The sequence below is a fragment of the Diabrotica virgifera genome, chromosome 5, assembly GCF_917563875.1.
Source record: "Diabrotica virgifera virgifera chromosome 5, PGI_DIABVI_V3a".
NCBI lineage: Eukaryota > Metazoa > Arthropoda > Insecta > Coleoptera > Chrysomelidae > Diabrotica > Diabrotica virgifera.
The window spans coordinates 13201938-13217078 of NC_065447.1; the positions used below are offsets into that span (position 1 = coordinate 13201938).

The window sequence follows — 15141 nt, forward strand, 5'->3', positions numbered from 1 at the left end:
ATGGCCGATTTCGCAATTTTTCAATTTTTAATCGCTTATATGTCAAAAACTATCATTTTTAGAGAAAAGCCACTAAAGGCCTTTTCTGTCTGGAATGATCCAAAAAACCTAAAAAAACTTTTTTCCATGCAAAAAAAATAATTTTAGGAAAAAAACAAAAAAAAACGTTTAAAACATTTTTGACCACCTTTTGGTCCTGGCAACATGCAAATTTGTTAAAAGGAGTCCTTTTTGAGTAAAATTGTGCAAAAAATCCGAATTAGAATATTTTCCCTAGCGGATGCGCAGTGGCTTTCTGGACTAGAAGTATTTCTAGCTACAAGGACTAAAACATTTTTAAGAACATAAAAAGCAGCTTGAAAATAATAAATTCATATTGGTACTTCAATATTTCCTAAATACCTAGTAAGTAAAAGTATGTATAATGCATATAGACACCTATAAATTTTAGTAATTTAAATACATATTATATATATTTGGCTATTATATAATTATATAAGCAGCATTTTTATTTTGATGTGCACATAATAACTAAATATATTTATATAACATAACTAAAGTTTATATATTTTATACTTACTTTTTACGTAATATTGTAGAATGTAATAACTACATTCTCATATGCAATTAGAATATGTAAATAATATTAGTAGAACCTAGGATGAGATTGGGTGATGTTGAAAACATACTTCTGAGAAATACAGCACATCCTTGGAATATTCTTCCCATATACTAAAAATATGTACGATAGTACATTCTAAGTATATACATAGAAAGTATATAGCACTTCCTTGGAATATTCTTCCCATATACTAAAAATATGTGCGATAGTACATTCCCATATAGCACACAACGTCCGATGTACGTCCATATAACGTACATTTAAAGTCCAAACGTCCATGGACCAAAACTGGACGTACTATGTACGTACATTACGGAACGTCCATTGGACGTTTGATTTCAACGTACATTGGACATCCATTTGTGGTCCATGGATATTTTACACAAAACGCGACTATTATATTAAGTCCCAATACAAACTAAATGAGAATCTTCTTGACAACGCTTGTCGCTCTTCGCGCTATCGGTCGTGAAAGGTAGTTTAGGCAGGTACTTTTAGGGGATTATCGCTGTTAATTGTTGTGGAATACTGAAGGAGGGTTTATTTATGATAATTCACAGAATGGCAAACCTGCTTGTAATATACAACAACGGTACTGACTCTAAAAATAGTTTGGAACAGAAACAGAACAGAGATTAAACCTCTTTTAATGTGCATGCTTCCTAAGGCGTCATTATCTAAATCTCGTCTTTATGAAAATAGATCCTGTGATATATTTGTGTTTTCTGTTTATCGTGCAAGTGCAGTCGTGCATTAATGAAGTTCCTAGTTCCTATAATAAAGTATATATTATAATGAAGTTATAGTAAAGAGAAATAAAAAAGGTCTTTTGTGTAATATTTTTAAGTATAAGTTTAGTATTATAAGGAACTATTTCCTATAAAGGCTTTTTGCTATGTATTCACAAAATTATGGATACTAGATTGCTTTCTGAAAAGTGCCGGACAAATGTCCATAAGACGTACATTGAATGTACATAAGGTGTACACTGAAAGCTCCAATACAACGTACAATGTACGTTTGTAGCGGACGTTCTATGGACGTCCAATTTTGTGAACTCTGGACATTCGTTGGACGTCCATCGGATGTCCATTGTACCTTAGCGGGACGTCCATTAGACGTTCCAATGTACACAGATGTACGTCCATTGGATGTCCATAAAACGTACTTGTGCTATCTGGGTTCTAAGTATATAACTAGAAGGTATATAGCACTTCCTTGGAATATTCTTCCCATATACTAAAAATATGTGCGATAGTACATTCTAAGTATATAAATTGAAGGTTTATGGCACCTCCTTAGAATCTTCTAAAAAGTATGTTCTTGGTATAGGTATACTGAAAAGAAGTGCGGTAGTACATTCTAAGTATATACATAGAACGTTTAAATACTGTAATGTAGTATATACTCAGTATATGCTCTGCACATTCGCAATGGTAATTACGCATATTCTAAGTATATACTATTTCTGAAAAGTATGTTCTATGAATCTACTAAGAACATGAAATTGTTATGTGGGTTTAAAGACGTGCATCCATTTTAAAAGCGGTCCGCGCGGATTGACCGTAAGCGGAAACCGCTTCCAGTGTGTCAGGGGACAAACGTTTGTCAAAGGTTCTGCAAGTTTGAAAAAATATACCTTTTATGAAGTATTTTTTTAATAAAAATTGTTTTAACTTATCCTCGTACAATATATTTTCTGACCTACCTACTATTTCCACTGTAAAATTACCATCAAAATAGCCTTTTTAGCATTTTTTCAATTCTACAATTTACTCTGCTTCCGTTGGATAAAGGTGTTATAAAATAAACCTTTTAAAGTTGATGAAGGTCAACTTCCACAGCTGAATAAAATGGAAAACATTTATTTTAGTGTATTTTTATGATAATGTTGTTTACGTAGGCATCGAAGATTCTCAAAATGTTGTGTAATAAGACAGAAATAGGTATGAATTCATATTTGTGCAAATTTACAAAGAAAAAACAATGTCAACTGAAACTTTCGTCACGTTTCATCTTCGTTTTTTATTTAAGTCGATTTAAAATTTTAATATAGTAAATTATATTAATCCAATGCTTAGTTGTATATAATTTTGTTTAATGACGATACCGAAAGCGAAGCGAAAAGAATAAAAATAAAATTATTAAATTATTAAACACTTGGCGATGTGAGCAAGGGCGGATCCAGAGGAGGAGTTTGCCACCCTCCCGAAGCTGATTTTTCTTTATTAGAGAAATAAGAATACTTATAACGATAAGTTTTGAATGTCTTTATGGTACTCAAAAGGGCGTGAATTCAACCCTCCCCCCCCCCGAAAATCGATCCTTGATCCGCCCCTGGATGTAAGGCTATTCACAATACAAAATGCTTACATACATCTCGACATACATAATCGATAATCGTTTCTCTTCTTCATTTAGGAGGGAGGTGCATCGAGCTTTTGATGAATTTTCTCCATTCTTTGCTGTTCTTCGTTAGTAGTTGTGTTACTTCTTGCCACGATTTACCCTTATTTTGTAATATCTCTGCAATGTCTCTATTCCTTTCTCTGACTGGTCTGCCCCTTCTGTTTTTCCCTATCGCTTCCCAAATTCTTATCACTCACTTGACTGTTACAGTCCATTCGTGTTATATGGCCGAACCATGCTAATTTTTTCTCCTTTATTGTGTCAAGCAACGCATAGAGAGTGGGATAGAATCCAGAAAAAGTGGCAGACAACTCGCCTACACTTAATTTTGTTCAAATTTGTAATTTTTTTTATTTAGCTTTTAATGCCTCGACAAGTAATAGTGATTGGCATGGTAAAATACAGTGATTTCGCAATCAGATAGTGTAATATGTGGTGTGTGTGCTGAGTAAATGTCTTGTTACTTAGTAAAGTCGACTTAATGGTCCTTGCAAAGAGACGCTAATTGTATCCGAACGTCTGCGGTCTCTCAGGTGAGTACCGATCCCACAAGGATAGAAACTATTTTCATTTATTAATTTTTGAATAAATGAAAAATTCCCTACCCAAATGAGATTCGAACTCAGGACCTTTGAGTTCAAAGGTAAGCGCTCTTTACCACGATTAATACTTTGCCATATAAATTTACTATTTTAGTTGGGAATAAATAAGCCACAAAATTGGCTTATTCCTAACTAAAATAGTAAAGAGAGATTATATCAAAATTAAAATAAAAGTTTTTTTAAAAAAAAGACTAAGTTTTCACTCTAATGGCATATAACATATCCCACCAGAATGAAAACAATGGGAACCTTCTCTGGTTACACCTCCGAGGCTTCTACAATTTGCAAGCCATACGGATGCATGATAGTAGCACTAATAATTAGTCTTCTTTTAAATATAACGATGCTAAATGCTAACATGTTCACATTAAGCTTACTATAGCTCTATATTTTATAAGCATGAACAAAAGAAAAAATTCAAAGCGATAATTTAGACTGTATGTATACGTGGCCTGTCTTTTTAGTTTTGCATATAGCCGCTTAGAGGGCGCCACCAAGAAAACCTTTTAACAAAAATGTAACCTCAATATTTTGTTGACATAAGTCGAGAGTTTCATTGCGATACAATTAAGTCGTGTAGATAAAGTGAATTTTTGAAATCAGCAAGTCAGTCGAAAAATAGATCTTAGCCGAGAACATTTTCGAGCAATAATTTTTTAAAATTTTCAGAGAGGATTATCCCCACAACAACGTCATGCTAAAATGGTTTCTGTGTTTGGGAATGAAGCATCACACCAGTTAATTATTTTCCGCTGGTATTGCGAATTTCAACGTGGTCGCTTGAGACTCAGCGACGAATCCAGGCCAGATCCACCCAAAACATCAGTCATACAGCAAAACATTGATGCGGTTCGTCAGCTAATTAACGATGACGGCCGTGTAACATACCGTGAGATAGAGGCATCTTTGAGCATTTCAAAGACCTCGATCCAAAAGATCCTACGTGAAGAACTGGGTGTTAGGAAGTTGGTTTGCCGTTGGATCCCCCATTTGCTTACAGAAGAGCAAAAAGCGATTCGCGTAAATTGATATCGAAAAAAATTGGAACGGTTCAACAAAGGAAGCTCAAAAAACGTTTATAGTATTGTTAGTGGAGATGAATCTTGGATTTACTCCTAACAACCGAAAAATAAACGCCAATCCGTTGTGTGGGTGTTTCACGATGAGGAAAAACCAACAAAAGTGATCCGTTCTCAAAGTGTTTCAAAGAAAATTGTCGCAACTTTTGTGATAAAATCTGGTCATGTGGCAACAATTGCTTTAGAAGATCGAATTATGGTTACGTCTGATTGGTATATAACTGTTTGTTTACCAGAAGTTATCGCGAAACTCCGACAAAGCGACACCCAACGGCGAATCATACTACATCATGACAATGCAAGTGCTCACACTGTCCAAAAACAATAGAATTTTTGAAGCTTAGAAACATCGAATTGTTAAACCATTCACCGTATAGTCCCGACCTAAGTCCCAACGACTTCTTAACGCTCCCAAAGATCAAGAATTCAATGCGTGGGCGGCGATTCCAGTCGCCAGAAGAAGCCATCGATCCCTTTAAAACAGCGATTTTGCAGCTGTCAACTGAAGACTGGAATAACTGTTTTACCAATTGATTTGAACGTATGCCAAAGTGTATTGATCTTGATGGGACATATTTTGAAAAGCCATAAAGCAATAAAGTACTTTAAGTCTATATATTTTTTATGGCTATATATGCAAAACTAAAAAGACAACATATCGTAATAACATTTCCCAATATTTGGCACCTTGCCATTGAGCTAAATTAGAATAACGCCATCACGACGATAGATAGCTGGCCATTATCGTAAAAAAATTTGGCCAAATCTCACGCAACGTAAAAAAGAAAGCACAGACTTTGCGATTATGACAATTCAACGGCCTGAGTCTCGCCTGCGCCTGCTTCTGTTTGGTTTGGTCTATTGACCAAGGATGAAAGGATATGAAGGTCACGCTTTTGGGGGACCATTGTCGTGACTTTGAAGCGTGGATTGCAACATTGGTCAGAGGCGCGCCAGCTAAATATATTGCCGAAAAATATAATTGGGCATAGGTGAACCGCTGATTATATAATCCATTTTCCGTTTTGGCAGGAAACAAAAAGGTATAATGTGCGGGTGGGTAACAAATGAATTGTCGATTTTGGAACAGACCGTGTGAACATGCTAATGAACAAATGAACGTGATCAGAAATAGACGCCTTTTATTTTAGTCAGTTATATGTTATTTTTATTAGCAAGACAGAATTCACGAAAATTTTAAGTTAGAGCTACCTACCTAAGTCAAATTACTAGTAGAATAGACAAATGAGAAGAGCAGCAGAACAATGTAAAAACAGATTTAAAAAATAAAATGATAAATAACAAAACTATGTAGAAAGACAAATACTTGAGTTAGAAAGAAAAATTGGTATCCAAACTTCCGTATCTAATATTTTTTCAGTAACTATGGTTTGTTTTTAAACCAAGAGAAGTGAACTAAAAAGACAGATTCACACCCAAGAAAGTCACTAGGAAAATCACCAAATACATCTTCTTTTTTGGTTGATCATACCGGCCTTCGACGGTAAAAAATAAAAAAAGACTATATGTATGACTTGTGCACACTTAAAAACGGCAACAGATGTATCTTGTCAAAAAATTGATAGTGTGTAAAAACTTTATTAAAAATCAGCTAAGTACTTTCTGCATATCAAAATGCCATCATCAGAGCTTTCGTCTTACAGTTATAAATAAAGTCGGGTCCATCGATATTTCGCCGGTCGGCAAATTCAAAGTGATAATATTTGTATGTTATGAAATTCGAGTAAACCGATGTCCCTTTATTTAGGCACATGCCGGTATTTTTACAACCCGGTTACTCATCGGAAATCAATCAGTTTAGCACTTAAAAATTTATACTTGGGGATTAGTACAGTTAAAATTGTTAGACAATTATACTATTAAGCAATATAATTAAAACATTTTTCTACTTTGAAGGACAAAAAAGCGAGTTCATTAGCGGAACGTAATTCAAAATTATTCTGCAAATTACATTTGATACAATATTTGATTAAAATATCTCATTTTTGATGGTAAAAAATATATTAAATACATGTATTAATTTGTCTGGACTAAAGGTGGTAAAAGATGGTCTGGAGTTATATTTTTGTTTGAATTTGCCGACGGGCGATAGATAGATGGTGTCAACTTTACATCAAAAGAAGAGTAATTGTTGACCAACACATTAAAATTGACTCAGGGCTAAGCCTCTGGTGATGGGTAAAAACCCTATCACAAATATGACAGTAATATACTAATACATGGGTAAAATATCACAGTAATGTACTACACAATGGCTACCATTTTACATTAAACAGCTGTTACTGATAATTTTAAAATGAATCTTATATTATACTTATCCATACATATTATATTATACGCTATGAGCTCGTTGGTAGAGGGGATAATTAAAAATTCGCGAGCGCCAGTAGTAACAAGTCTGTAAGCTTTTACTGGAAATTTGACATAAATGTCAAAGTGATTAATTTAAAACATTGAAATTAAAAACATTAATAGAATAAGAAATAATATTAGTTGGTCAAAGCTGTGGTGTATATTTTTGCCTTAAATATGCTTACGTTTTAAATACCGAATTTAAGTTTTTTTAATATTTCGTAATATGTAATTATAAATTAATCTAAGCGCCATCTACACGATAATTGTGAAAGTATCCGAAGTAAGAAATTAATATTTCATTAATAGAACGTTAAAATGATTAGCAAAATCTTTAAAAAATCGATTACAATTTAATTACTTTTTTGCGTTGTAAATGTTAAGCGATAACAATTAAATAATAAATTTAAAAATTACCGGTGAAAATTGCATTAGTAATCCGCTAGGAGCGACACCAGCGAAGCTCAGAGCGTATACGCTGTGAGCTCGTACGTAGAGGGGATATTTACAAATTCGGGAGCGCCAGTAGTGGCAAGTCTGTAAACGTTTACCGGAAATTTGACATATATGTCAAAGTGATTAATTTAAAATTAAAATTAAAAACATTAATTATAAAAAATATTAGTTGGTCAAAGCTGTGGTATATATTTTTACCTTAAATATACTTACGTTGTAAATGCTGAATTTAAGTTTTTTTAATGTTCCGTAATATGTAATTATAAATTAATCTGCGCCATCTACACGATAATTGTGAAAGTATCCGAAGTAAGAAATTCATATTTTGTCAATAGAACGTCAAAATGATTAGCAAAATCTTAAAAAAATCGATTACAATTTAATTACTTTTTTGCGTTGTAAATATTAAGCGATAACAATTAAATAATAAATTTAAAAATTACCAGTGAAAGTTGAATTAGTAATCCGCCAGGAGCGACACCAGCGAAGCTCAGAGCGTATACTTATATGTCGTCGCTAAAGAGTTCTAAAAACAACTGCTTTTTATATAAAGGTAGACTAAAAATCTAATAATTAGAGGAATAACGTAGAAAACACAAAAAATCGCCGATATAAATTATTAACCTATGAAATGCCAATGTCTTGCCTGCAAAGGTAAAATAGTATATGTGAAAAAAGTGAGTTTTGAGATAAATGACTTTTTGTTCTGTTACTGTGCCGTTTTATCATTTATAAAGTTAGACAAATGAAATTTGGAATATAAAAAAAGTATGCTATTATAATAATTATTACAACAGCAAATAGCAAATAGCTGTAGTTTTTCAAATGTGCTTGTAAAGTGACATATACTGTTTTACCACTTTTCCAGTATAGGTACCCAAAGATTATATAAAATACTTGTATATATATACCGTCGGAGAAGATAAAAATTCCCATTGGTGATACTATGGTAAAAGAGTATATGAAATGTTATACTATTTTACCATTGGAAATTGGGACACTGTTTTTATGAAATATGTTACCGTATAACAGCATATAATACATATATACTGTTTTACCAGTAGAGTTTCAAAAAATAGATATAACCTAATACCAGGGATAAGCAGTGTAAGACGATGTATACTATCCTGCCTTTGTAGAGTTTGCCGAATATACTGTTTTACCATAGCAGAGACGCAAGTACATACGTACTCTTATACTGTTTTACCAGTGTCACGTTTTGAAAACTAAATGAGATAGAAATAAACTAAAAATTGCATAAGAAAGAGCGGAAAAAATAACCCAGTTTCGGCGGCAAATTCAAAAATCATCGATTTTTTTCACATATACTATTTTACCTTTGCAGGCAAGCAGTAGTGTCAAAATTTGATAAATATCATTAGTGTCAAAATTTCATAACAGTGGAGTACCTAAACTTGCCTGCGGTTTGACCCATTATAAACAAGTATTACGGCGCGGGAAATTTGAATTACTCCTGGTTTAAAAACAGACCATAGTATCGAATTTTAACAAAAAGCTTCATCATCTTCTATGGTTGAAACAAACACAATTAGAACTAATAAAATTTTAAAACCACCCACATTCGATGTTCAAAGATCATGGAAAACTTATTATTTTCAATTCGAGTTTGCAGATAGAGCAATGGCTGGACTGAGAAAGAAATGATCGTTTCATTGATGATCTCTTTGAGAACAAGCAGCAACTGTCTTGCAATTTCTTCCCCAGGAAGCACCCAGTTATACCTCCCTTGCTGAAGCTTGAGAAACAAAATATGGCCAGAAGCATCTAAAGCTGGTTGTCTAAAAGCATCTGAATGTTCATCACGAGTATGAAGTGGAAAAAATTTTTCGCCTGTTACCAAAATCACGTATTGTATCGAAAGTCGAATATCTTTTATTTTAACATAAAAGTGTGTTCCAAGAACTTTATAGCAGCCTTTCTGGAGGACATTTTGGAGTTAAAAGAAGAAAAGAACAATAATTACCAATAGTGTAGGCGCCAGAGGGGTCACCGTGTCTTATCAATTCTGATGGACAAACTCAACGGTTTCTTATGGATTTTTGGCTGCTGATTACGAATTTTGAGGGGGGGATTTCGATCCGAGTGGTCAAAAAATTGTTATAAACAATTTAATTGTTTATAAATTGTTTATAAGGCTCTGGCTCATAAACTAAAAGAGATAAAAAAAATGTTTGAAATAAAATTTCTTCCTTAATAAAAAACGAAGAAAAAACCGTTTACTAAACTTAAATCTAACAATTAGAACTCAAGATATTGTAAAATTAATGCACAATGCAAATTGTAAATTGCAAAATAAGTATTTTTCGAAGCTTTATCGATCTTAACTCGGCTTCTACGCATGCAAATAAGTCTTAGAAGATGTCGTTTTAAAGCTTAATTAACAGGCTTCCAAACAAAGTTTGTTAAATTACTTGATCTTCATTTGTTTTAAAGTTATACCCGTTTGAAGTTACAATTTTCTTAAAAATATTGTACATTCATTTGTTTATAAGGGTTTCAAGCAAATTTGAGCTATAAACATTTATACTTTAATGAACATTAATGATAGAAAAACTCAAAAGGAATAATTTGAGGTTACGAAAATGTTCATAAGTTTATTTTTGCCAAGATGTCGATATTTTAATGGCGCGCGCTATGAGGCGCAAGATCGGCTCACCGCGTAAAGGTTCACGCGCTGACTTCTAGATGCAAATTATAATTTCTATGTATACATACGTTATCTTCATTTTTCATTTTTGAAGATCTTAATAAAATTTTATCATATAATTCTTATAATTAAATCATCATACTTTACCTCGTTTCACCTTTCATTCTATTTACTTTGTCTTCTATTTTTTGCACTAAATGAGAAAAAAAACATTAAAAACTAATATTTCAGAAGTATAACTAAATAGTAAGTTGATATTATTTATTAATACTATTTTTACAAACATTTTTTTCATGCATCTGCAAATCTGCATAGAGATATACAGGGAATATCAGCTTTTTTACATCTGAATAAGTTCTTAGCGAAATTTTAACAGTTACATGGTGGTACAAGTATGTTCTTGTAGGCAGTAGAACTAAAACTTTTTGAGGCTTCAGAGTCTAATTATCTATATGATATCCATATAAAGTGGATCTAGTTCTTTTGCAGCATCATCAAGGCCCGTCAATTGTGTGTATGCCGCCACATGATAAATGCTCGTTTTATATGCAATGATGATGCTGCAAAAGAACTCGATCCATTTTTATATGGATATCACATATTGGCTCATTTTCATGCGTAGAAGCCGAGTTACGATCGATAAAGCGTCGAAGAATACATACAATATACAACGTAGAATGAAGTAAACACTTCTGTTGTATATAGGTATATTATAAATTTATTAAAAAATTTTAAAATTCATCCACAAGGGAGTGGTTGTACAAAACGTTTTCGGTCAAACTGACCATCCTCAGTGTAAACCTGGAAATAAGTGAACCACTTAGATTGAAATGCAAAAGGGTGAAATTTTGACAGTTAAAAAAGAAAATGTGGTTACTTACGTCCAGTGTACAAGTAATTGAAACTAGCCACTTGAATAGGTGTAAAACCTCAAAATAACATTATTGCTACATTATGAGCTGTATAGTAATCGACAATAAGTCGATGTCTTAAGATTAAAAATGTATCACATGTGGATGTATGTCATCCTTGCTCGGAATTAGCACAAGGTTGTGATCAGGTGAGAGGTTAACAACCAACTGATTAGACAGATTGGTGCCTGAAAATTCATGACAAGATGTCAAAGAAGATAGGTGGATTTCTCAAATGTCAACCGAAAAATTTTTGACAATGTGCATTAATATTTAACTTAATTATTCAATTGTGAATATGCAACTATTAAATTTGTTTGATATGAATTCTAAATTGTAAATAAAGGTTAATAAGCTATAATGATATATTCATTAGTGCACCGTAAACAAAAGCAAAATTCTACTCATATGCTGTGACGTCATAGACTGTTTGTCTACTGTATAGGACTGATAATAATTATATTAATTTGAGCAAAGTTATAATGAATGAATATTATTGAAAATTATATAGAAAATTTTTAAAATTTTTTTTTTATCAAAATATGATATTTTAATAGAGTAGCAGCTGTAGAATTGGAAGTAATGCCAATAGTGAATGGTCGGTTGCATATGTTTCAGGGAACCAACGAATATAATGAGAAAATACCAATCTATAGATCTGTAATGTGAATTATTGGAGGTATTAAAGGAAATGATATTAAAAAAAAAAAAAAAAAAAAAAAAAGGGAAGTGGAATTGAAAAAATGTATGTACATATCTTAATCAAGAAATCTTCTCTAAAAATATTTTGTTATGACTGAATGTAAAGAGTTTGTCCCATATAGAACTATTGAAAATCTAAATTTAGAAAAATTATTAAAAAGGTGATAAGGTAAGTTGCCTATGTTCAGTGGACAAATAAATGAAATATAATTACTGTTTTGAAATTAAATTGTGTGAATTGTTAAATGGATAAAGACTGATATTAAATTAGGAAAACTGCGCTGAAAGAAATGTACATGTTTTGATCAAAGAAGAAAATTAATTTTGATTGTAAGCTCTAAATGTAAAAAGAATATGTCACATATTAAACTATTGAAATTCTAGATTGAATATTGTATTGACCAAAGTTGATATTAAGTAAATTTATTAAATGTTGATAGCTGAGATTTATTTTTTAATTTTAATCTAAATGAAAAATAGAGTGAATCAATTAAAATGTTGGAAATTCAACAAAATTTTTGGTTATTGTCTATATTAGAATGTCATATCCGAAAAGATCAAGGGTTCCATGGTGTGATTTTGATATAATGAGAAAATGATTTTGTTAAGTGAAAATAATTAAAGAATGAGATGGAAGAGATAGAGTCTTGACAGGAGCACAGAGTGAAAGAAACTGGAAGTACTAAAAGAATATTTGATTAGGTATAATGTTTGGGTTTTTTGTTTATTTTGGGTTTGTCGTGGTATGTATAGGAAAGAAGGCCAATGTGAAGGTGAATAAAAATATAGAATTATGGAAATAATTGTCTATGAATGGGGGTGAAATCACGGTTAAGAGAAAGTTGACGGTTAACACAGTTTGGACTTGTCCTTGTGTCCCTGACAATCTCTAAATCCTCATATAGGTCTAAACGAAGGGTATTCTTATCTTGGATGTTATGAATCAAAGTCACACCATCTGGGATGTTAAGGTGGTGTTTGTTGACTTTGAGATGGTGAGAGAAAGCTGATGTATTGTCACGTTTAGTGTGCTCTGCTGCTCTAGTAGACAGTGATCTATAGGTTCTTCCTACATAAGAGGCATCACAATCGGAACAAGATAATCTGTAAACACCACTACGATTCATAAAGTTGATTGGATCTTTAGTGTTAGATAATGTTTTGTTGAGAGTGTTATTGACTTTAAATGATATGTGGACATTGTCCGAAGAACAGAGAATGTGTTTGATCTTCTCAGATATGACAGTATTATGAAAAGGTAGGGACCTATAGATTGGTGTGATGACTGGGTTTGAATTGTAAGCTAGTTGCTGAAGACGATTGGATTCTCTTTTCCGGATGAGCTTGTCGATTATATTAGGGTTGTAATCATTGTTGACTGCTATTTGTTTGATTATATTAAGTTCCTTGTTAAATTCAGCTGTAGATAGAGGTAGTGTATGTAGTCTATGGATGAAACTCCTAAAAGCAGAATATTTATGAGACAGTGGGTGGTTGGATGAAGAATGGATAACATGATCAGTTTGAGTAGGCTTGCGGTAAATACCAAAGTTGAACTGGTTGTTGAGTCTGGTAATGGAAAGGTCTAAAAAATTAATGGCATTAGATGATTCTAGTTCCATAGTAAATTTGATATTGGGATGGATTTGATTGATTTTGAATAAAAGGTGATTAGCTGAGTCTTGCTGACCATCCACAAAAACGAGACAATCATCTACGTAACGGAACCAATGTAGAACTTCAGGATTTTTCATGATATAATTGGATTCTAAATGATCCATAAAAACATCAGCTAGAAAGGGGGATAAGCAACTACCCATTGCTAAACCATCTGGTTGTTTATAGAAATTATTGTTAAAAATAAAGAAATCTTGTGATAGACAAATTTGTAGAATATCTATTATCGAAGAAATGATATGGGGTTGAATAACCTTATTGATTAGGAGAGTTTTTACCAGACTAATTGTTTCATTTTTGGGTACTGAAGTAAATAGGTTGCTAACATCAAAAGAAAGCATAGTAATGTTTGGATTCAGATTGATGAGTTGAAGTTTTTCAACCAATTGGTAAGTGTTAGAAACTGAAAATTGAGGAGTGAAGTTAATTAAGTTTTTTATTGTTTTTAATAGAAATTTAGATAAGATAGAAACTGGAGTATTAATGAAGCTAACAACGGGGCGTATAGGCATGTCAACTTTGTGTATTTTTGGCAAACCATACAACCTTGGAACTAAAGGGTTGCTAGGAATTTTGCTGTATGGAGCATCAAATTCAGTGAAAAAATCAGAAAATTGTTTGATGTTGTCTTTAAGTTTAGTGATAAATCTTTTTGTAGGATCTACTGTTATAGAAGTAAAATGGTTGCTCTCTAAGAAAGATGTGACTTTGTTGTTATATAAGTCACGTTCAAGGATGACAAGACAGTTACCTTTGTCTGCTTTACTGAAAATTAATTGATGGTTTGTAATTTTTTGTTTAATTGATTTTAATGACTTAAGAAAAGAGTTGGCTTTTTTGGAAGAAAGACTATGTGAGAAAGAAGAGTTATTGGAAGAATCAATTTTAGTTTTGAATTTGTTGAGAAAGCGGTAACAAGAGTTTCTGATAGATGTTCTGTCTGAAAGGGTTACGGAGAGATTTTCGATAACTATGTCTGTCTCGATAGAAAGGTTCTCTATGTCTTTGATTGAAAAATCTTTGGGGACTGAGTGTTTAAGACCGTAGTTGAGCAATTGTATTTCGTCTTTGGAAAAATTAATGTTGGTGAGGTTCTTTATACGGGGATGGAATTTGAAATCTGAAAACTTTCTGACATCTCTGACATCTGAAGCTTGATCGAGCAAAGTTTTGGCTTGAATAAGTTTAATTAATTTGTTATTAACTCTATTAAATTTAATTGAATTAGAAATCTCCACCTTATCCTGAACATCTGACATAAAGTTATTAATATTGATAAAACCTATTATTTCGAGCAAAGAATCATACATTACCTTAAGTTGACAGTTGAGGTAGTTTAATTTTCCATAGTGGTTACATATCTCCTTCTTCATTAATTTAACTTGTAGTGAGCTCCTGATGTTTGGAGGTACATTTTTTGATGTTTTTACTCTGCAAAAATTTGGAATGACTTTGTGATTAAGGCATTGAGATATGAACCATATATCCAATTTAGTGTTGTTCCTCTTTGTAGCTAGCCGCAAGTACTTAAGAGCCAAGTTGACCATATCGTCATTAAATAAAACATTAAAAGGGTAAACCCTGTAGTTGGCTGTATACCTTTGTTAAGACAACTATTCACTATTGGCATTGTCAACAAACA

At 32.4% G+C, this 15141-nt stretch overlaps 1 protein-coding gene across 1 annotated transcript in view; it reads right to left on the minus strand.

The window, feature by feature from the left end:
• LOC114330686 (muscle-specific protein 300 kDa) overlaps window positions 1-15141 on the minus strand; it is a 603413-nt gene that overhangs the window by 467918 nt on the left and 120354 nt on the right. The window lies entirely within an intron of this gene.